The following is a 21,212-nucleotide window of genomic DNA, read 5'->3' as shown; positions in this document are numbered from 1 at the left end:
AGAGGTACATCATACCTATGCTGAGACAGACCTGCTACACCCTCCTGCAAGTACAGCTTTAAACTTCCAAAGTAATAAACTCTTTAAAGCCAAGAGCCTTAACAACTGCAACATCTGCTGAGACAAGAAACACAGTTCTGAGGCTGGGCTGAGCATTTGGGAATTTTTCTTGCTCCATGGTGGGTGTCTCTGGTTTGCAGGGAGGCAGCAGCAGTGTCCAAAGATGAGAAGGACCTTGGCCACCCTCACCCAGTTCCCCAGGAACAGATAAAACACAATCTCCCCTGTGTGCTCTCAGGAAAGTCACCTCACTGCCAGTCCCAGCTTTAGGTGTTCAATTGCTGAGGAAAGCTCCTTCTTTCCTTGAAACAGTATTCTTAACTTAGCATCAAACGTTGTCTTTGCTGGTGGCAGGGCCTGGATTCCTCCTTTCTTACCCTTTGGTCCTTCCAGCACTGAGGGGGACAAGGCAGGGATGTCAGTGATGGGGAAGGGGGGTCAGTTGGGAAGGAGCTGGATGTGCCATGGCTGCAGCCCAGGGCAGGAGCTGCCCTGCAGGTCCCGTAGTGGTGCCTGGGCAGCAGCAGCTCCAGCAGCCGAGCTGTCCCCAGGCTCTGGGGACCTTTGCTCCTGGGCTGCTGCCTGCTCCATGCAGCCAGGCCATGGACACCTTGGTAAGTGCACCTTCCCTCCAGCCTGTTGGTTTGATTTGCTCACAGAACAAATTTCAGCTGGTTACTGAAAGCCTGCCCTGGGAATCAGAGCTCTGTGTCTGACCATGCCCAGCTGGGGCTGGGGGTGAGGGTTGGCGTTGGATGTGGGGTTGGATCTGCCCACCCTCTGTCCCCACAGTGACCCCACACAGTGATCCCCCTGTAAAAGCCATCCCTGGGCATTGGGGTGGTGGTACCTGATTACAAAGAGCTGGAGAGAGATTATTTTTGGAGTGATCAGCTGAAAGCAGGGTTGGCTTTGGTTTGCCAAGGGCAAGGAGTGGGCCTGGGAGCCAGCACAGGCCCCTGAGCATCCCCTGCTTCCTTGGGAAGCTCCCTCAGCACTGACCCAGGGCTTCAGCACTCCCTGTCCTTGCACAAGCACAGGGGGGATGGATAGAAACACAGATGGATAGAAAGCATTAATTGAAAATGCCATTGAAACATAATTGCATTACAAATTGAAAATTAATTGAGAACACTTTCCAGTTAAAATATTTTAAAAGGCAAATTCAAGTGTTTTGAGGTCTCCAGGTTAGCTGGACATTATTTTTTCCTGGTTTCTCTGTTCCTTTCCCTCCTGCCCGGCACAGCCGTGTTCCCCCTCTCCCTCCCTTGCAGAAAGAGAGAACTCTCTGTTTACACCCCTGCTGGGCAGCCTCGCCGGGGCTCCACGGGGACGGGGCTTCCTCGCAGCAGCCTCGCTGTAAATACTCTGCCAATGCTTCGTGGACAAACCGAGATGGCAAAAAGTTGTACCTGTGAAATGTTCAGCTCTGTGTGTATATAGATCCAACGTGTATTATCTGCAGCTCTGTATCAACTGTATATTAAACTGCTCCGTGTACAGCCGATCATTTCACGCTCTCTTAGATGTAGAAAAGCTGAGAAGTAATTCACAATACACTGTGTCAACTCCAAATCGTTTTTGCTTTCGTATTTTTGCTCCAACCCTGCTTCAGCCGCAGCCCTTGGCACGTGATCTGGAAGAAGAATAGTTTGGGATAGGTTTTTCAGCCCTTTGGTTTGGATCTGCCTTTTAACAATGTTTCTTTGATAAAACTGAAGCCACCAAGTTAATTTTTGATGAGGTGCGTATTTAGGAGGCATCTCAAACCCGGAAGGGCTTTGTCACATCGACGTGCTGCACTTTGATATGGTGGTTGGCACAAATGACCTTCCTGTTCCCAGTGCCCAGGCTCAGAAGACGACTCCTTCCTAATTTTTCCTCGTTTTAATCCAGCTCTGAAGCTTTGGGAAGGGGCCGTGCAGCTGCCACTGGCAGCACCTCTGCAGCCACCTTCGGTCACTGCTGGGCAGAGCTTTTCCCCACAGGGAGCTTGTGTTGGCCAAAACTGGGAATGAACTTTAAATAGTTATTTTTCTGTTTGGCAGAGAGCACTGATAGTTTACTCTGGAATTCCAGTGCCTTATTCAGAGCCCTTTAATTTGCTTGGAAAGGGGAATGAGGCAGTTTTTCTGGAGTGAGTGTCCACAGAGCAAGGACTGGCTGAGTGGCAGTGGCTGGGCAAGAACAGGAACCTTGATAGTTCCAAAACCAAAATCTGGCCCAAAGAACAAACCGCGTGTCTGTCTGTCTGTCCCACACCCCCCACCTCTCTGGGGGTTTCTTGTCAGCATCCCACTGTGTGTTCATCAGGTTTCACTGGGGAATGGAAGCCCTAATGAGGCTCTGAGCCCTCCCCAGTCAGGTTTGACCTGGCAGATGGCAGAAGGTTTCCTCTGGCTCCTGCTGCCTGTCGATGACCAGTGACCCACCACCACTGCCCTGCAGCACCAAACCCTTCTCAGCAGGCAGCCAGAGCATCTGGATGTGTCCACACTGTCCAGCTTGCCTTTCCCTGCTCTCCCTCGGCTGCAGCAGAGCAAGAGCTGCTGGAATTAAAGCGGCATCCAGTTTCTCTGGGTCCCAACTGATTCTTTTCCCCCATATTTTGAACATTTGTTTTTTCCCCACACACCAGGTAAGTATCAGAGCACACAGTAACACGTGTGGTGTAACTGCACCACAGCCACGTCTGCCCTGAGCTCTCGGTGCCAGCCCAGGGTTTAGTGCCAGTAGGGTGTGTAGGCCTTGCTGGGGTGTTCCCAGGCATTCGCCTCCTGTTGTAGGTGAAAACTGTTCCAGTGTTGTCCAGTCAGGTTCTGACTGTGGATCCTGGTGATTGTCAGCGCCAAGGGATGTTTTTTAATAAATCTGGTCAAGGTATTTGAAATTAATCCCGTCTTGTTTTCAGTTTGTCTTGTCCTGGGTGAGCCCATGTTAAAGTTTCTTTTCTCTCTGTGGTTTGTTTTGTGGTCAGGACGTGTCGTACACCGATGGGTTGGGTGTGTTGAAAGACCCACCCTGTGTGTGGTTAGTTTATGTGGGGATGTGTAACAAGAAAAGCCCAGAGTTCTCTCAGGGAGATGTTTCACAGCAGTTCCTGAATGTCTGGGCTGTCTTTGTCCCTAGTGATCTTGGGTGCTCAGCCCGCTGCCATGGTGTTCTTGGCCCAGCTGGACAGTGGGGGACAGCAGGGCCACCCCAGAGGCTGTTCCATGTCTCTCATCTACAGGTGCTGCCAGGGATGTGGCACCTCAGGCATGCTGCAGAATGGGATCTCGGTGGGATCCACTGGCTTCTTCCTCCTCTGGTAGAAGGAGGCTCCAGGATTGCCCTGGGTGCTGGGAAGGTGAGTGGTACCTGACCCCACAGGTTATTGGTGTGGGGTGCTCCCAGGCTCTGCACTGCCTGGCTGTGCCACTCTCAGGGTTTCCCCTTCTGAGGAGCCACCATCACCTTGGGGGTCACAGAGAGGTGCTGCAGCCCTGGAGCCATCTCCCAGCCTGTGACCCGTGGGTGGCTGGAAACTGCCTGCTCTTTGCCCTCCTTGCTTAAGCAGAGGTGATAGTTCAGCTTTTCTGTGGAGGTCAGAACTTGCAGGTGGCCTCTGGCCAGGCTTGGCCACATTTTAGGACCCCAGTGTCCTCCCAGCTCCAGCACTGTGGGAGGTGGGTGTGGAGCAATCTGCCAGCTCCTGCCCTGGTTCCCCTGGGGTATCCTTGAGGGTTTCTTGGGGATCTCCAATCCAAGCTGTTCCCCTGTTTTCCTGGGGCTGCTCCAGCTCTGTCTGGGTCACAGCCCTGGCCTCCATCTCTGCCCAGGGAATGCTCATCTGCCTCTCCCTGCTGTGACTTCATCAAGAGACTCTGCCCTGGTCCTGCTTCAGGGGCAGCCCATGGACAGGGTGCTCTCACCAGGCTTCCCACACCAGCCACCGACTTTTCACACCAAAGAGCTTTTCCTTCATCTCTGGGTCAAATATTTGTTTGGAGCAATTATTTCCCCCTGCTCTCTCTGGTTCTGTGACATTTCAGTCCAGCAGAGCCCACAGCAGTTTGTATGAATGGCCGTGGCCACTGCAGTGGCATGGGGGACATCGTGTGTCATGGCTCTGCCAGGGGGACCTGCAGGGCTCTGCTCAGCCTGGCCACACCAGATTTGGGTCTCATTCATTAATCACTACTTTGCTGTTGGTAACTAAACTTCTGTTGCTTTGTGATGTCAAGCAGCATTTCTCCTTTCCCAGCCTTGCAGAGTTTGTGGGAATTCAAGAGCTAGATGCAAATGAACTTCATTAACATGCTTAATTATCTTATAAACCTCATACCCATCTGTCCTGCATATGCTTTGTGCTTGACACTCGATGACAAAGTGACCATGTTGGGCTTGGCACGAGGTGCCTGGGAGAGGGAACCCTTGGGAAGAGCCGGGCTCTGCCTGCAGAGGGGCTGTGCTAGTGCCAGGGGCACGCTGGAGGTGAAATGTCTTTTTTCAAAGACTGTGTCTAAGCTGGGAGATGGGAAATGATGTGTAGAACATGTGGCATAATGGCACAAACTTAGGAATGATCTGTTAAAAGCAGAGAACCAGCATGGAAACAATTGCAACAAACCCCAATCCCTGTCCGTTTGCAGCCCAAGATTCTGGACTGCATTCTGTAGTGGCACGTGATGCATTTCACAGAGGGAAAGCTGTGCTGCAGTCACAGCACTGGGGGCCTTGAGCAGTCTCAGGGAATGCTTCTGTCCTTATTTAATGTTATTGAAAAATAGCAGAAATAATGAGCTTTTACTTCTAAGTTAGTTTGCAAACTGATGGATCTACCTGGGTAAGGGACAATGCAAACCCCAGACTTGTGCCAGAGCCTTCTGAGGGTTTAGGGGCTGTGACAGGGTCTGGGCACAGACTGTCAGCTCTTCTGTACAACAGAATCATGTTGGAGCCACCTCTGTCAGGGGACACTTGGCACATGGGGTGACCCTTCAGGTGCTGCTGTGTGCTCCTCACTCACCTCATGGCATGGGAAAAGCAGTGATGTTGTGTTGGTTTCTGCTTTTTGGCCATGTGTTTGGAACCAAGCTGAAGCAGAACATGAAATTTTGCCAGCCTGAGGGGGAGAAAGGACCCAGGATGAGCAGCCCTGGGAGCAGCTGTCCTGCCCCCAGAGCAGTGAGTCCGTGTGTCCGGGCAGAGGAGAGCAGGGAGCACAGTGCATAGCAAAGTGCTGACGGAGGATCTCCTTCCCTCCTCTCGCTCTTGCCAGCTCACATCAAGCCAAAGACACCTTGTTCCTGCAGGGGCCTGGGTAACACGCCAGCCTGGGCACCCCTGTGCCTTCCCCCTCTGCATGCAGCCTCCTGGTCCCAGGCCAACCTCCCTATCACGTTACCAGCCCGTCCCCTCCAGCGCCGCAGTCGTGAAGTTTAGGAGAGAGACTGTTGGAAACTGTGGAGCTGGAGCTCTAAATAATTGTAAATATGAGCAAAGCAGAGATGTGGCTGCAGGGCAAGTATTGTCTCTGTGTGCTGTGGTTGTGACCAAACTGGGAAGTTGAAGAGAAAACACAACTTTGCAGCAGGTTGGTGGTTTGGGGTGTTTTTTGTGTGGAGTTTGTGTGGGTTTTTTGGGGGAGTTCAGGCATGTGCCCAGTGAGCTCAGGCCCCCAGGGCACAGTGGTTTGATGGCATTGCAAGTGATGTACAAACATGTATTAGTAGCATTTTTTGATAACTCTGTGCCAGTCACACTCTGAATCCTTCTTCCTGCAAAAAGAGGAAATAATTTAACTTTTCTTTCTAATCCATAGAAAATACAAGGGGAAAGTGCCCCCCTCACGTGGATCCACCTGCAGAGCTGCTGTTGCACAGCTCCTGCCCCAGCATCCAGCACTGATCACACCACAGGAGCCACAGCTGCACCTGTAGGTGCCACTGTGATCCAGCTGGGCATGAACAGCTCTGCTGGGGACAGGTCCTGCTGGTTCAGCCCCTTGTCTGCCAGGAGCTCCCCCAAACTCTGCCTGGTGAGCTCATCTCAACTCTGCTGACAGGGGTCACTGGGACCCTGTGGAGAAGGGAACATCCAGGGGAACAGAGGAGCTGGTGTGATTCCAGGATGGTACCTTGGCCCAGAGGTCCCCTGAAATGCTTTTTAGCCCTGCAGGTGCCCAGTTTGAGGTGGTGGGTCCTGTAAAGGCTGTCACAGCTGTGCCAAGTGCACCTAGGGGCATTAGAAAAGGGAAGTCAGATGTGACAGGCTGAGCCTCCAGCTGAGGTCTTGCAGCATGTGTCACTCTCTGCTTCCAGGCCATGCACCAGGACTCATCCTTCCCTGCTGACCCCCCTTCTGGGAGTAATATCTGTTCTCCTCCTTTCTGGATGGGTTTTGGGGTGTCCGTGTGCTACCTGCACATGGGAGAAGGCAGTCTCTTGCTTTTATACCTGCTGCATAAAGATGTAAGTGCTGTAAGGCCCCTCGGTGCCAAAGATGCTTCCCAAAGACTGAAGATGCCAGGAAAGACCCCTCAAAGCAACGGGACTGTGATGGGTGGAAAGCTGCAGCTCTCCCCTTTGTCCCCACCAGCAGCCAGGGCTAGGGTGGCCTTGGGGACAAGGGGACAGGAGGGGCTGGCAAGGGCGCAGTGCCCGGCATGTCCCGGCCTTTATCTCCCCCTAGTGCCACCCTCCAGGCTCCTTTACTCCGGCAGTGCCGCTCACAGCGGCCCTGGGGCTTGAGGACTCCAGCTCCGGGGCAGCCACATCCCAGAGCAGCACAGGGGCTGTGGGGACCGGCAGGGCACGGCTGTGGGGCAAGACCCCCTTGGCCACAGGAGTGATGGCCTGAAAATCCTGGTCAGGTAAGCGTCAGGAAGAGCCACGACATCCAAGTGCAACAAGGAGGTTGGCATCACGGGAGCTGCGGTGGTGATGGGAGGAGAGGAGATGGTGGAGAGTGAGGTGATGAATGTGTCTTTGCTTGGCCTGAGGGGACCCGAAGGGTGACATTTCCAAGGCTGAAATGAGGTTGTTCTGGTGGCACTGTCACCTGAGCAAGGCCAAGGGTCCCTTGGAGCTGTGACGTTCCTGAGGGCATGGGACAGGGTCACGCCCTGCCTGCCAGGCCATGGGGATGTGCAACCCCGTGGAGCTGGAGATCACTTCGGTCAGCAGGACCCTGCTCAGCCCCAGCCGCTGTCCCTGAGCCCTGTGTGCCCTGAGTTGTGCCCAGCCCCAGCAGCAGCCGGGGGTGGCACACAGCCCGCGGGGCTCTGCTCCTGTGCCTTGTCCTCTGCTCTCTCCGAGCTTCCCATCGCCCGTGGTTTGAGCAGGAAAAGGGGCAAGAGGCTCTTCCTCAGGTACCGGCTCCCCCCTCAGCCCGGCACGGTAAGGTGTGGGAGGGAAATGGTTAAAAATATTAACCACAAAGAGCTCTGCACAGCCGTGGGTGGGGTCACGGGCGTCCCCAGGGACCGCTTCACACCCTGCTGCAGGTGACGTGCTGTGCTCTGCCTCGGGTGACCTGGCACCACTGGGGCTCCACGTTTTGTGGCTGTCCCCAAGCTGGGGTTGGAGCCTGTGCTCATTTACTGCGTTTCTGTTGCCCTCCAAGTTTTCCGATGCGTTTTAGCTCTTCAGAAAAGCCCTGCACATGGTGCCGGGGACAGGAGGCACGCTGGGGGGCACAGGGCTGCGGGGTATGGGGGCAAACGGCTGGGTGTGGGGCTGTGCTCTGTGGGGCCATGTGGGGCAGGGCATGGGGCTGTGTAGCATGAGGCCATGCTCTGCTGGGAATGTGGGGTGCACGGGCAGCCTCTGCTTTACGGGGGGACCCAGGCCATGCTGGATCCACACCACTGCAGCCCACACACAAGGACCTGCCCAAGCTGGGGGGTCACACAGCAGCTGTGCATGTGCCTGGCCACAAAACACCCACCCACCGCAACCTCCTCCAGCGCCCCGTGCTCTTCCAGTCCCGGTGCCAATCCCAGGGCCCTTCCCAGCAGGAATCAGCCCACTGAAGGAGTTTGCTGCTCTCTTCTGGCTTTAGACACATTTCGAACTGGAGGATTCCTCTTGTTCAAAGCGCCCAGAGGGGGCTCGTGCACGCACAGGGTTAATTGCCAGGAAAGCCCGCTGTGCTCAGCAGCCCCCCCGCGCCGGCCGGCCCTGGCAGCCCTGTGCCCGGGTATTTATAGCACCGTGAACTTTGAGCGTGTCCAGCGAGCGGGCAAAACCCGCTGGGGACGTGGGGACGGCCCCGGCAGAGCTGGAGGCTGTCGGGGGTCCTGGCCCAGGCTCCAGCAAAGCAGCCCAGACCATGCAGCAGCAGAGCCCGGCCCCCGTGCCCCCCACTCCCCACAGCCAGGCGGCTCCGGGGCGCCCCGGGACCCCGGCTCTGGGAGCCCTGTGAGCGCACCTGGCTGGCCAAGGATGTGGGGTTGAGTCTCTTCAGCCACAGCGGCGGCAGAGCAGCGTCCTCCCAAGCTGATGTTCCGGGTTTTGAGCTGGCATTCCTGGTTTCAGTAGCAGCTGAATGCAGGCATCTCCCCTTTGCCACGACAAACAGCAGGCAGAAGATCCCAGCTCTTCACGGTGTCCCGGGGCAGATTCCTTCTCATCACACAGCCTGCCAGCCAGTTCACCGTGTCCTGGAGAGAAAACATCATGTGTGGCTTCCTTACTCTGAAATTAGGCAGAGGGAAGGGAGCGTATGGGTGGTAGGGGATGGAAAGCCTCTGTGTGTAAAGCCTTGAAAAATACCTAAAACAAACAAAAAAAACAAAACAAAAAAAACCCAAAACAAACCCCAAAACTAAACCCAAAAAACACAAGGAAAACCAAACCAACCAACAAAAAAAAAATCCCTAAGGAAACACCAACCAAAAAAGAGAGCATTTGCTTATCTGGAACGCCTCTGCTCTGGAGCCAGAGGCAGAGCTGGGGGTGCTCACCTGGAGAGGAGAAGGCTCCAGGGACACCTCAGAGCCCCTGCCAGGGCCTGAAGGGGCTCCAGGAGAGCTGCAGAGGGACTGGGGACAAGGCATGGAGGGACAGGACACAGGGAATGGCTCCCACTGCCAGAGGGCAGGGCTGGATGGGATATTGGGAATTGGGAATTGTTCCCTGTGAGGGTGGGCAGGCCCTGGCACAGGGTGCCCAGAGCAGCTGTGGCTGGCCCTGGATCCCTGGCAGTGCCCAAGGCCAGGCTGGGCAGGGCTTGGAGCAGCCTGGGACAGTGGGAGGTGTCCCTGCCATGGCAGGGGTGGAGCAAGATGAGCTTTAAGGTTCCTCCCAAACTATTCCATAAAAAGGGCTATGAAGCACCCAGGGGCTGCAGAGTGGGGGTCTCTGGAAGACCCCAGCCCTACTGGTCAGTGCTTCTCCAGGATTTCAAGTCTGGGAGTTGGTTGGGGCATTATTTTTAGGAATCATTGAGACTGAAGCAGAGAGGAGAACAGGAAAGCCTGGTCTGCCATGCCTCCATCCACAGGGGATCCTGCTCCAACTGCTGTGTGTGCTGAGATCCCCTTAACTCAAAATTGATATGTGACTTTGCACAGAAAAAGCCAGAGGGGGAGGTGGGCATCAAGGATAATTAAAGAAATGGAGTAGCTTTCACCCAGGGAAGGACTATACAGGCTGGGATGCTTGATCCAGGGCAGGAAATGGCAAGTGAATATGACAGAAAGCAGAAGAAATTAATTTTTCCCCAGGTCAGAGAAGTCTGCATGGATCTTCATGAGGACAGTGGGAGATTTCTGGTTCTGTGAGATAAATCTCTGAAACAAAAATTATCTTCTCCTGGAGCCAAGTGTAGGATTTGCAGACCTGGTTACTGGAAACCCACCAAGACCATGGGGTTTTCTGCTCTCAAAAGCAACTGAAATGTTTTGACCAAAATTCCCTATTTTTCCTGTGTTTTCACTGTGATTGTGCCCCCAGAAGAAAGAATTTCATCCGCTGTGGGTAATGTGTGACAGTGCTGTAAGCAAAGAAAAATTGTGTCCTGTAAAGGGCAGTGTCTTGAAATTTTGATCATAGAGGATCAGCCTCATTTATAATTACAAATATACACAGATTTGTACAATTACACATCCCAGCTGGCTCCGAGGGCAAGTGCTCAAGGTTGCCCCTCTTTTCCTGAAAGCACTGGCAATTTACTTGTGGGAAAACTTATTTTATATCCTTGGGAAAATATAAGGGTGTTGCTGTTGCCCTCTGAGATGTTTTTAGGTCCTGCCCATGCCAGGAATGGCCACAGAGCTTTTGCATCAGCAGGCAAAGGAGCAAGCACTGAAATATCAGGGAAGGAAAGGGAGGAATGGCTTCATTCTCACAGATTCCTGCATAAAATAGAGGCTAAAGCACGTCTTCAAAATGATTGAGCGAGGACACTGCTCATTACATAAGGTTGTTGGGGGGAAAAAATAGGCTGATTTACATTTTTATAGGAAATAAAAGGAGGTTTGTGGGTGACATAGCACCTTCCTCTGAGAATGTCAGCATGAGATAAGTGGGCTTCAAAGGGAAGAGTAACCATTTTCCCGCAGGGACAGAGTCCATCCAGAGAGCTGAGTCTGGGAGAAAAATGCTTTTTGAAGGAAATTTTTGTTGCCGTTACAAATACGTTTATTTAGCACAATTCACATTGACTGCGAGGTTGCTACTTCTCCTTTCTGCTGGTTCCTCTGAATTTTGGTGAAGCTTTAGGTAGCAGGAAAACCAAACTGCCTCTGTTTTGTGGATGTGGTGTTTTCAGGGCAGGAGGAGAGGTCGATGTGCTTTTTAGGAGTGGGGGGATTTTGTCAGGGCTGGAGTTCAGTGATACTTTAATTTCATTCACAGCGAGTTGCCTGGTGGGGTTTTACCCTGGTTTCAGGTTGGTGGCCCTCTGAGATTTGCTGTGCTGTGCTTCAGATCCGTGGCTGTCTGGCAGAACAATTCCGGTTGCTCAAAAGCACCGATTAGCATAAATGAAGGAGTGGGTGAAATGTTCATTATATTGCCTACTGTCATGTTTGTGTACCAGATTTTGTTACCATCTGTCATTTCTGTTTTCTTGTTGTTGCCAAAAGTTGTCATTCTGAATGGAGGGTGGAGACTTATCTTCAAAAGCCAACATGAGATAATTTTAGGTACTTCAGGGCTCATGTGCTCCGTGCTGGGTGTCAGTGGCCCTCACGTACATCAGCCCCACGTGTCTTTGGTAAAATCTGGGCAATGGTTTAGTTAAAGGAGTTTTTGAAACCATTGGGGTCATGCATATGCACAAGATTCTCATCTCTTGTAATTTAAAAAGAGTATCCAGTCCTTGCAATTGAAAAGAAAAGCTTGAAAATAAAATACGTTTTCCTTAATCTTAAAAAAAAAAATAAAAAATACAGGGTACAGAGAAGGGTGCATGTGGGGACATGGCAGTGTTAAAATCCAAGGAGCTGCCCAGAGATCTGACCGAGGGAAGCAACAGCTCTGCTATAACGGACTGCAGCATCCCCAGATCATTTCCAGAGATGTAAATATCCCAGGGACTGAAGCTGGACAAATTCAACGTTGAGATGAGCCGCAGCTCTCTTGCAGGAGCGGTGGCTGCGTGCTGCGACAGCGCGCGAGGGGAGCAGTGCCTGCACAGGGGCCTGCAGCCTCTCCAGCAAAATTAGCTCATTGCAACCACACAGCTTTAGTGCAGGGACTGGGAGGAAGGGCTCAGCCTGCAAGCAGGGGGCTGGGGGGTGAAGCCATGAGGATTTCTTGCCTTGTCCAAGTGTTTTGTGATCATCCGGTCTGAAAGCTCAGTGCCCTGTGCCAGCTGGGGATGGAGAGGGCTCAGGGTGCCTGGATCATCCTCCTTCCATCGGGCTGGAGCACCAGGTGCTGCTGTGAACTGTCAAATCCTCCCTGGCAGTGCCAGGCCCATGCTGGCACCTCGTCGCTTCCCATGTCAGCCCACAGCAGCTCTGCTCTCCCCAGGGTTGCTGGGTTTTCATCTGGCCTGAGTGACAGGGCTCAATGTTCACCTGAAATGCAGTGACTTGTGACATCCAAAAATGCAGAAAAGGTGATCTAATTACTTCAACTGGACTTAAACTCCAGGAAAATATAAAGCCAGACAGTTTGGGGATTTTTTTTGTTAGTTTGGGCTCAGCCAGTGGTGCAAAGTCATAACCAAAGCCATGATGTGCCAGTGTTGTGGTGAGAACTCTCACTGGTGTGGGAGTGCAGAGGGTCACTGCTTCCTCCAGGAGAGCTGGGGAAGGAGGAGATGGAGCTGCCTTTGCTCTGGAAGCAGCAGAGATCACTCTAGACACCTCTGATCAAAGGCTGGGGGGTGACCAGGATCATGCAATGATTGCAGTAATTACTGGGTACTTCTTCAAAGATGTCTCAGGTATCTCTGTTTTGTGTTATGATCTGTATTATGCACCTTCCAGTGCCTAAAGGGGCTCCAGGAGAGCTGCAGAGGGACTTTAGATGAGAGTCTGGAGTCACAGGACAAGGTTTCCCACTGCCAGAGGGATATTGGGAAGAAATTTTTCTCTGGGAAGCTGGTCAGGCCCAGGCACAGGGTGCCCAGAGAAGCTGTGGCTGCCCCTGGATCCCTGGAAGTGTCCAAGGCCAGGTTGGACAGGACTTGGAGCACCCTGGGGTAGTGGAAAGTGTCCCTGCCCATGGCAGGGAGTGGAACAATATGGGCTTTAAGGTCCCTTCCAATCCCAACCAGTCTGTGATTCTATGAAAGCCCTGTATTTTATCAAATCTTTGGGTTCTTTTATAATACAGATTTGAGGTAACAGCTCTGTCATGTTTTAACACTTCAATAACGTAAATTGTCTTTCCTAGCTCAAATTCTCCCATATTTGCTCTCTCCCAGAGGATAATTCTACAAAGCTCATGAGCAAATTCCACACGAGCCTTTCAGGATGCTGTGAACATCACTGACAGCCGTTGTGAAAAAGTTGGGTCTGGGTTTGTTTCACAAGTGTGAAATAATTTTCAGAGCTCTCATATTCAAACCAGCCTGGTAAATTGCCCTAAATGAGCACCAAGTGTCATCTTGTGTGGATGACAGAGGAAGCTGGAATGCAGCTGAGAAGCCTTTGGACAAGCAGGAAGAAGTGGGCTTGGGCCATGGGGAGTGCAGCTGACCTGGCAGAGGAGCCAAATGGGCTGATTGAGGAGATGTGACCACACACGGGATGTGGAGGAGCTGGGGATTGAGATGAGGTGCAGTAGTTTGTCAGGCCCTGCTCCAGGGTGACAGTGATGGGACCTCCAGGCTGGGTGATTGACAGCTGATCTGGCTCCACTTCCCTGGTCAGCACAAGGCTGGGATAAGCTGATATAGGGTGGAAGAAAAGCAGAAAAAAAAGGAATTTCTCATCTTAACACCTAATGTGCTGCTGGCTTAAGACAGGAAGAGAAGCGACCTCGGCTGATCCAAGAGGGAAGCACAGAGCACATCGACAGCCAAGCCATGAAACTCCACACCACAGGAATGAACCATTCATGGAATTAACCATCGTGCCCAAGGTGGACAGCTTGGGGTGAAAAGTTAATCCTGATATAATTAGAGACAGCCATGAACAGCAAAATCGTGGAGTCACAGGTCACAGGGTGAGATGCCACCAAGACCTTGCAGTGTGTCAAGTCTTGCAGGAATGGGACAGGAGTGTAACAGAAATCATCTGCCTCGTGCTTCAAAGGATGGAGCAATATCCTGAGAGAGCTGGGGAAGGTTTTTCTGTCCACCAATGAAGTGTTTGGCCTTGAGGAACTCAGGCAAGAATATCATGTCCAACAAAGGATACAAAACCCAAACAAATTAAAATGCATCTGGACTGATGTGCAGGTATGTTAAAAGAGTTTCCTGACCTTTACAGGGATTGTTTTATTCCCTAGAGCATCACATTTTATTACTATTGCCTTCTACATAATTTGTCACAGAAAAATATTATTTTGGCTATAAAATTATTTGCCTTAATTTAAGCTCTGCAATAGTATTTAACTTTCTGGTCCTTTTTGAAATTAATTTCCCCAGGCAAATTACATCCTGTGCAAAGAGGTTCTTGTCATTAATGTCACAGAATGGGACACCACAGCTTGGAGGGGGGGTGGGGGTTGGTGGGGGTGGTAATTTCTTTGATAACCTTAAAAGCAACAGAGTAGAGCACCTCCTTGGAATCATTCTCTCACAGGTTTTCCAGAGGAAATGGTCCCATTTTATCCTGTGCTGACCATCACCATCACCTCAGTCACTTTGCTGCCCTGCTGTGATCCCCTTACTCTGAGCAGGGTGCCAGAGAAGCTGTGGCTGCCCCTCCCTGGGAGAGTTCAAGGCCAGGTTGGACAAAGCTTGGAGCAGCCTGGAGAGTGGAAGGTGTCCCTGCCCATGGCAGGGGGTGGAATAGGATGGTCTTCAAAGTCCCTTCCAAACCAGTCTCTCATTCCATATTTCTATGAGCTAGAAGCCATAATGACAATAATTAGTTCTACTTTCACCTGACCCCATTATTTGGGAGCTCATGCAAACTTACAGTGAAAGGTGATTAATGCTGAAAAAGGGTTTTCCAGCTAAAGCCCTCATGTTGTGTTTGGGAGAAACTCTGGACTGAGTCACCAGGAAAGGTTTGGGTTTGGCTCTGTGCTGGGCACCCAAGAAGTGCCAGGTATGATTCAGGCAGCCAAAACAAGGCAACAGGAGGGATGCAAGATGCATCCAGCTGGGATGCATGAGAGCCAGGCTGCCCAAGGAGCTGCCCGAGAGAACCACAGGGCTTCAGAAATAGTGGAGCCTTTAAACTTGTTGTTGCCATAACAAGAAAAAATAAAGAATTTGGTTTGAATCAAATGTGAAAAATTTGCTGAAGGAGAAGGTGAGTGGATTGATGTGTTTTAGTCATTTTGTCCTCTCTTACTCCCTTTATTTTCCCAGTTTTGGAGTTAAAAGCTGTTTTTTAAGTTTTGCTCACACAGCAGGGAAATTAGGTGTTTTCACTGTCAATTAATAAATCAGATGGTTTCAGTGCTTTCTGAGTTCTGAAAGCTGAAACTCTGGGGGGTTTTCTGAGTACTTACTGAATCCCTGAACACACCAGAGTTACCTGCTGAAGCTGAAGATTTCCACAAACACCTTATCTGCTAGAAAAAGGGTGAAAAGAGTCATCATCATCCAACTTATGGGGCAATGTGGGGCGGGGCCAGTCCCACTTTCTACTGGTCCCAAACCAGTGAGCACTGAGCTTCAAGCTCCTGTAGAATTTGCTCTTTTTTTACACAAAACAAGGAAAAACTCTTGTGGTAGGGGAATAGCAAGGCTGGAGGCACAAACCAGGCAGTAATATATTCCCCTTGTCGACCCAGCTCAATGCCCTCCCTGTCCTGATGAATATTGAAGAATTTCATACAAATTGGAACAGGTTCAGCAGGACAGTTTTCCAAGACCCAGCCCAGAAAGGCTTCCTGGTCGCTGCTGGGGGCCCTTTCCTCTGTGGGAGGAGTGCAAAGTCCACAGGAGGAAATTCTTCCCTGTGAGGGTGAGGAGGGCCTGGCACAGATTGCCCAGAGAAGCTGTGGCTGCCCCATCCCCAGAGGTGTCCAAAGCCAGGATGGGGTTTGGAGCAGCCTGGTCTGGTGGGAAGTGTCCCTGCCCATGGTACAGGGTTGGAACAAAGGGGCTCTAAGGTCTCTTCCCACCCAAACCATTCCATGATTCTATGAGTGCACGTGGCAGTGCCAGAGCAAGGACAGGGCAGCCACCTGAGTCTGTACCATTCTCCAAGAACTTGGGCACAGTTAACTCTCGGAGCCTAATGCAGAGGGCGAGGGACCTGTCTGCCACCTGAATCCAAAACATTTCACAGCTGGCTTTTAACCCAGCAGAGAGGGGGAGAGAGAGGCTGACACTGCAGAAGAGCTTGGAGTTGCTCTCTGGATGACTATGGGAGTTCAGCAAAGTTTCTGATGAAAAATAAAGTTTTTCAAGAGTTGTGATGAGTTGAATCCACAGCAAAAAGCTTAAAGGCTGGTGTGGAAGCCAGGATTAACACTGAGAAGGTACAGAGAGTTTCCCAGGAATGAAGCTCCTGGAGATAACCAAGTCTTGCACTAAAGCTGTGACTGACAGCAAGAAGAGAAGAGGCAGAGGGACAGGCAAGGCTGAATGGAGCAGGAAGAATTGCAGAGCCATACTGTTGTGGCTGCCTCCACCAACCAGGACAATGGCAGAGCAGGAAAAAATGCCACCAGTGTCCCCATGGCCTGGCTTGACAGTGGCTCAGCAGAGTTTTGCACACAGGTCACTAACAGGATGATGGTGAGACTGTGAGCTTGGCCAGAGTTTTCTTGGGAACACCAGATTTTGCTGCAGCAAAAAATAAGGACTGTCAGCCAGAACACAAGGAGGGCATTTCCAAATGTGATCCCAGACACTTACCTGAAGTCACTGCGTTGTTGTGAGCATTGCTACTGATTAGGAAAAAAAAAGGAGAAAAAAAAAAAGCACAAGCTATATGTAGAGAAAGAAAAAGAAAAAAAACCCCATAAGATTTATAGTAATGAATTACTTCCACAAAAGGCATATGCAGTGTGTCCAAGTAGGTTAATAAATGCTTGGATGGCATTGAATTGAAAGGAGCAATGCTTATTGTGGTCAAAAGTGCTGAGCACTTGATTACAGAATCATAGGATGGTGTTGTATGGAAGAGACCTTAAATGCTATTTCCTTCTACCCATCTCCCATGGCAGGGACACCTCCACCAGACCAGGCTGCTCCCAGCCCCATCCAGCCAAGCCTTGAACATTCCAGGAATTCAGGGGCAGCCACAGCTTCTCTGAACACCCTGTGCCAGGGCCTGCCCACCCTCACAGGGGAGAATTTTTTCCTGATATCTAAGCTAAAACTATTCTCAATTTGAACCCATTCCCCCTTGTCCTGTCACTACATGTTCTTGTAAACCATCCTTCCTTTCAGTTCCCTGTAGGTACTGGAAGACCTTGTCTCTGTGATGCCATCAAGGAATGAGCAGAGGACAGAAATGACATGGGAGAAATCTGGAGACACCTTTCAAGGAATGAGGAATCATCCAACCCCTCTGGTTTGAAGATGCTGCAGGCCACTGCTCTGAGCTGTGTGGAGGGAGCAGAATGAATGGAGGGAAGCACGAGCCCTGGTGGGAAGGATGAGGTCTTGCTCCAAGATAAAGGTTCAGGCAAGAGGTGGAACCTGTGTGAATTTGGCAGAGGGGAGTGTGAGCAGTGCTCACTCCTGAGCTCACAGCTCAGCACCCAAGCTCAGACTGAGCATCTGGGATTCAGCTCACACCAAGCTGTGAGTGGCAGCACCTGAAGAGCTTGTGAATGCTCTCTCCTGCTGGTGGTGCAATGGGAAGGCCACATCTTTAACAACCAGGGGACAAGGCAGGGAGGGGGGAAACACTGAAATCTTCCCATCTCAAGTGGCCAGAGTGTATCTATGGGCATCCCAGCTTTCTCTGTGCTCAGGGAAGAGATCTTTCACCATAATCTGCAGCGGAAAAAATGCTCTGTGTCTTTTTTTTGGCCTATGTTGGCTGAAACCGCCCATAAACCACTAATTGCCACTGCTAAAAGGGAGCTGGCAGACATGAAATTTGCCCAGATTACCCAGATTACTATTTTATGGGTAGAAATATGATTTCAAACTGACTGCGGGGCAGGTTGCAAACTGGTGTCAGAGAGATGAGAAACCAAAATGTAGCAGAGCCCAAAGACAGACATTTTTTGTGGCAGTTTACTTTAAAAATAAAGCAAATGGACTGTTGTGTCGCAGACAAAGTCTGAGATTGTCGAGCAACAACCCTGAGTGAGAGCACAAAGATTTATACAGGTTTTTCTTAATAGTTTGTCAGGCATGGCAAAGTTACAGGCTTCACATTTGGGACTTAAGAAAGAAGGACCCCTCAGAGTGACAGATTCAATTATGCTGATGACAGAAGACTCTGTTTTTCTTGAACTGCTACTCTTGCTTTTGTGAGATAGCCTTACACATTACTTGGGGGATTCCTCCACATCAGAGTTAGATGGTCCTGACAGACGATGGGCAAGGTTCTGAGCAATTTGCTGAAAAGCCCAAGTCTGCATCCAGTCCCCACGAGACTCTATTCAACAAGTAGGTAGGAAATGGCTTTACATTAATGAATACTTAATGAAAAGGAGAGCAGAATCAGATCTGATTGGTGCTTGTGGGGTGTCGCCCACAGAACATGTTTAGCCACCTGCAAATACTCCTTCTGCATGAAATGAAGCAAGGAGACCCTTTGGGACGTGTGTCAAGCTCTGTAGCCCACGGAGCCAAGGGTTTGCAGAAGTTCACAGACACACAGCTAAACACCAAACAGTGCTGTGATTGCGGTCCCTGGGTTACCACCACTTCCTGAACACCACGGAATTCACACACACAATGAAAATCAGAAGCCAGAAACAGCAGTTATTTCACATAAAATTGCTCCACAATCCCATGAGTACAGGGTGTGTGTAACCAGACATGCCTGGAGAAAGAATAGGCAGCACCTTCTGCAGCAGCCAGAAGGAGAAGAGGCAACAGGCTCCGAGCTTTTCTTCTATCCTGGAAGAGCTTTGGCAGCACATGGGGAGGGTAAGGCCACCAGGTGCTGGGACATAACATCACCAGGAAAAACAGACTCCCATTCCCAATGAGAACTCCTCTGGTGGTGCCACAATGACTACAAGTTACAGGGCAGAGCTCCTCAGAAGTTATTCAAACACTGCTAATTGTTTGGCTGTAAGGTTTTGAGGTCACAAGCTATAGAAATGATACTTCCATGGTTTGGGTGGGGAAGGGAGGTAGGACCTCAGGAACTGTGTCTTTAAGCAGCTTAGTTCTGGAGACAGGAAGTCTGGCGATGGGCTGCAGCAGTGCAGATTTTATTATGCAATTTCTCTTGGAACTAGTCCCTGAATAAAGGAGTTATCCATTAAGCACCTGCTTCACCCTCCCTCCTGAGCACCACAAACGAAGGTCTCAGGAATCCTTTCAAGAGTTTACCCATCAGTGGGGGAGCAGGGAGCCATGCATTGGGGTCCAGACTGGCAATATTGATGTATTTGATTTATAGTGTCTTTCAAAGGGTTTCTCTTCATTAAATCCTCTTATTCTGTTTGAGCTTGTTCCATGTTTGGCATTACTAGTGTACTAGTGGGTGAGGCCATCCAAGTCTTGCAATACTGATCCAAAGGGCTGTGGTACCCAGGCTACTCTGAGGCCCTCAGGGTATTTAATCATAGCCCTCTTTCCAAGGGGCAGTGGATAACAGCTAAGGCCTTCCTCTCCTCCTGCCATTAACCCAGTGCTGTTCTGACTCCATGGCAGGGGCAGCTGGGGCCATCCTAAGGGGACATTGCAGCACGGAGAAGCTGCAGGACACAGTGGAAGTAGGATCCTCCTCCTCTGCCCCTACTGCCTGGGGTAAAGGATTCCCTCCCTCCAAAGCACCTCCTTTCCCTCCCACTCTGCTCCTGGGACTTGCAGCCCCACTCTGACTTCACCAACATGGCAAGCCTGGCACTTGCTGTAAAGACAGAGGAGCTCTCCCAGCTAATCACGGCCTCCATACATCCTGTGCCTTTCTCCCAACAGTGGGAACAGGGCATTTCCCTCAGAGGCACCGACACAGCAGCTCCTGTCACAGCACTGGGGCTGCCAGGACCCCTGCCTCAGCGGCTGTGTGCTCAGGGCTGCAGTGCTGGTGTGACACGGGTGTGTCACCCAGCACCAGGCAGCATGCACATCCTCTGCAGAGGGGCAGTAGCTGTGGGACTGCTCAGGATCTGTCCCCAGTGGTCAATCTCCATCCTGACTTTATCCCAGAGCAGCAGAGTTTGTGCAGCAGCAGGGAAAGGGGTCATGAGGGGAGCAAAGTGCTGTGGAGAGCTCCTGGTGTCAGCCACTCTTGCCTATCCATAAGTGATGTCATTGTAGAAGCACAGACTCGTTTGGGTTTGAGGGACTTTAAACACCAGCTCATTCCACCTTCCTGCCATGGGCAGGGACACCTTCCACTAGCTCAGGCTGCCCAGGCTGCAATGACCAAGGCAAGCACAAAGAGTGATCCAAGATGCAATTCAAAACACACCAACCAAACTTGTTAAAAAGTCCAAGCAGGAGCCAGAAAAAGACACTGCTGTCCTCAGCTGTGCCTTAGAGTCTGACCTGACTCCCACCCCTCACCTCCAACAGCAAAACATTTTCCTTTAACCTAAACTGGGATAAATGCTCAATACCCCAGTAAAATGCTGCTGGATAAGAGCTGCTGCTTTTACATCTAGAGGCACTGTGAGACACTGAACCTGTCCCACACTGAAACATCCTGAAACAGAGGGGAACTCACTGCTTTGGAAGAAAATTAAAGCAGGCACAACCAGAGAGCCCTTACTTGTGTAACTAATGAGTAATACAGTGATAGAAGCAGAGGCCTGACAGAGACCTCCACGTGATTACAGCCAGACCTCAGCAAGGACAGGCACCATGTAAATAAATACAGAATTTGCAAGTAAATGTAATGAAATTCATGTAAATGTAGAAGTAAATGTAATGAATTCAAGTTTTGCAGTAAACAAAAGGCAGACTTACTCTTTGCAAAGGAATCTGTCATTATAGATCTCCTTTAAACCAATAAATTATTGCTGTTGAATCCATCTCAGCTTATGGAGCTCGTCAGCACATCCAGAATTGTGTCCAGATCTTCTCCAGCCTCTCCTCCCATTGTGGCTGCCCTTGGAGGACATTCCACCATGAAGGTGATGAAAACAGCCCCAAGCAACCCGTTTGGGTACAAGGAGCTCTGCTGCCACACACGTCACCGGGGCTCATAGGACCTGATTCTCAGGTTGGGAACCAGTATGGAAATCCATGGAACTACATGATCTCCAGTCTTGTAAACCTGTTTTGGGCTGGGGAAGTCTGTCTAGACAGAGCAGAAAGCGTTTGTAAAGCGAGGCTGGGTTTGATGCTGGTGCCTGAGAGTGGGTCAGCTCCAATGGGACATTTGCCCTCGTGTGTGGCTGCTCTGAGGGCATGGGGGAAATTGGGGGCACTGAGGGGGAGCTTGGGAGGGGGTGTTGTGAGGGGGACATTGAGAGGAATGTCCACAGTGGGATTGA

General features: G+C 50.9%; 2 long non-coding RNA genes across 3 annotated transcripts; one reads left to right on the top strand and one right to left on the bottom strand.

Moving 5' to 3' along the window:
* Window positions 1-944: 944 nt before the first annotated feature.
* On the bottom strand, window positions 945-8,866 carry LOC120513042. The gene is made up of 2 exons (XR_005630182.1): window positions 8,476-8,866; window positions 945-1,696 (listed from the first exon to the last, which is right to left on the bottom strand). It is a non-coding gene; the product is annotated as an uncharacterized LOC120513042 (long non-coding RNA).
* Window positions 1,707-20,289, top strand: LOC120513043. 2 transcript variants are annotated; one of them, XR_005630184.1, is made up of 3 exons: window positions 1,707-5,638; window positions 12,928-13,905; window positions 17,026-20,289. It is a non-coding gene; the product is annotated as an uncharacterized LOC120513043 (long non-coding RNA). The 2 variants fall into 2 exon arrangements; XR_005630183.1 differs by lacking the exon at window positions 1,707-5,638 and adding an exon at window positions 6,942-7,442.
* The last annotated feature ends 923 nt before the right edge of the window (window positions 20,290-21,212 follow it).

The sequence above is a fragment of the Passer montanus genome, unplaced genomic scaffold (genome assembly GCF_014805655.1).
Source record: "Passer montanus isolate IOZ18808 unplaced genomic scaffold, ASM1480565v1 scaffold8, whole genome shotgun sequence".
Lineage (NCBI taxonomy): Eukaryota > Metazoa > Chordata > Aves > Passeriformes > Passeridae > Passer > Passer montanus.
This window is presented reverse-complemented; position numbering and strand designations above follow the sequence as displayed.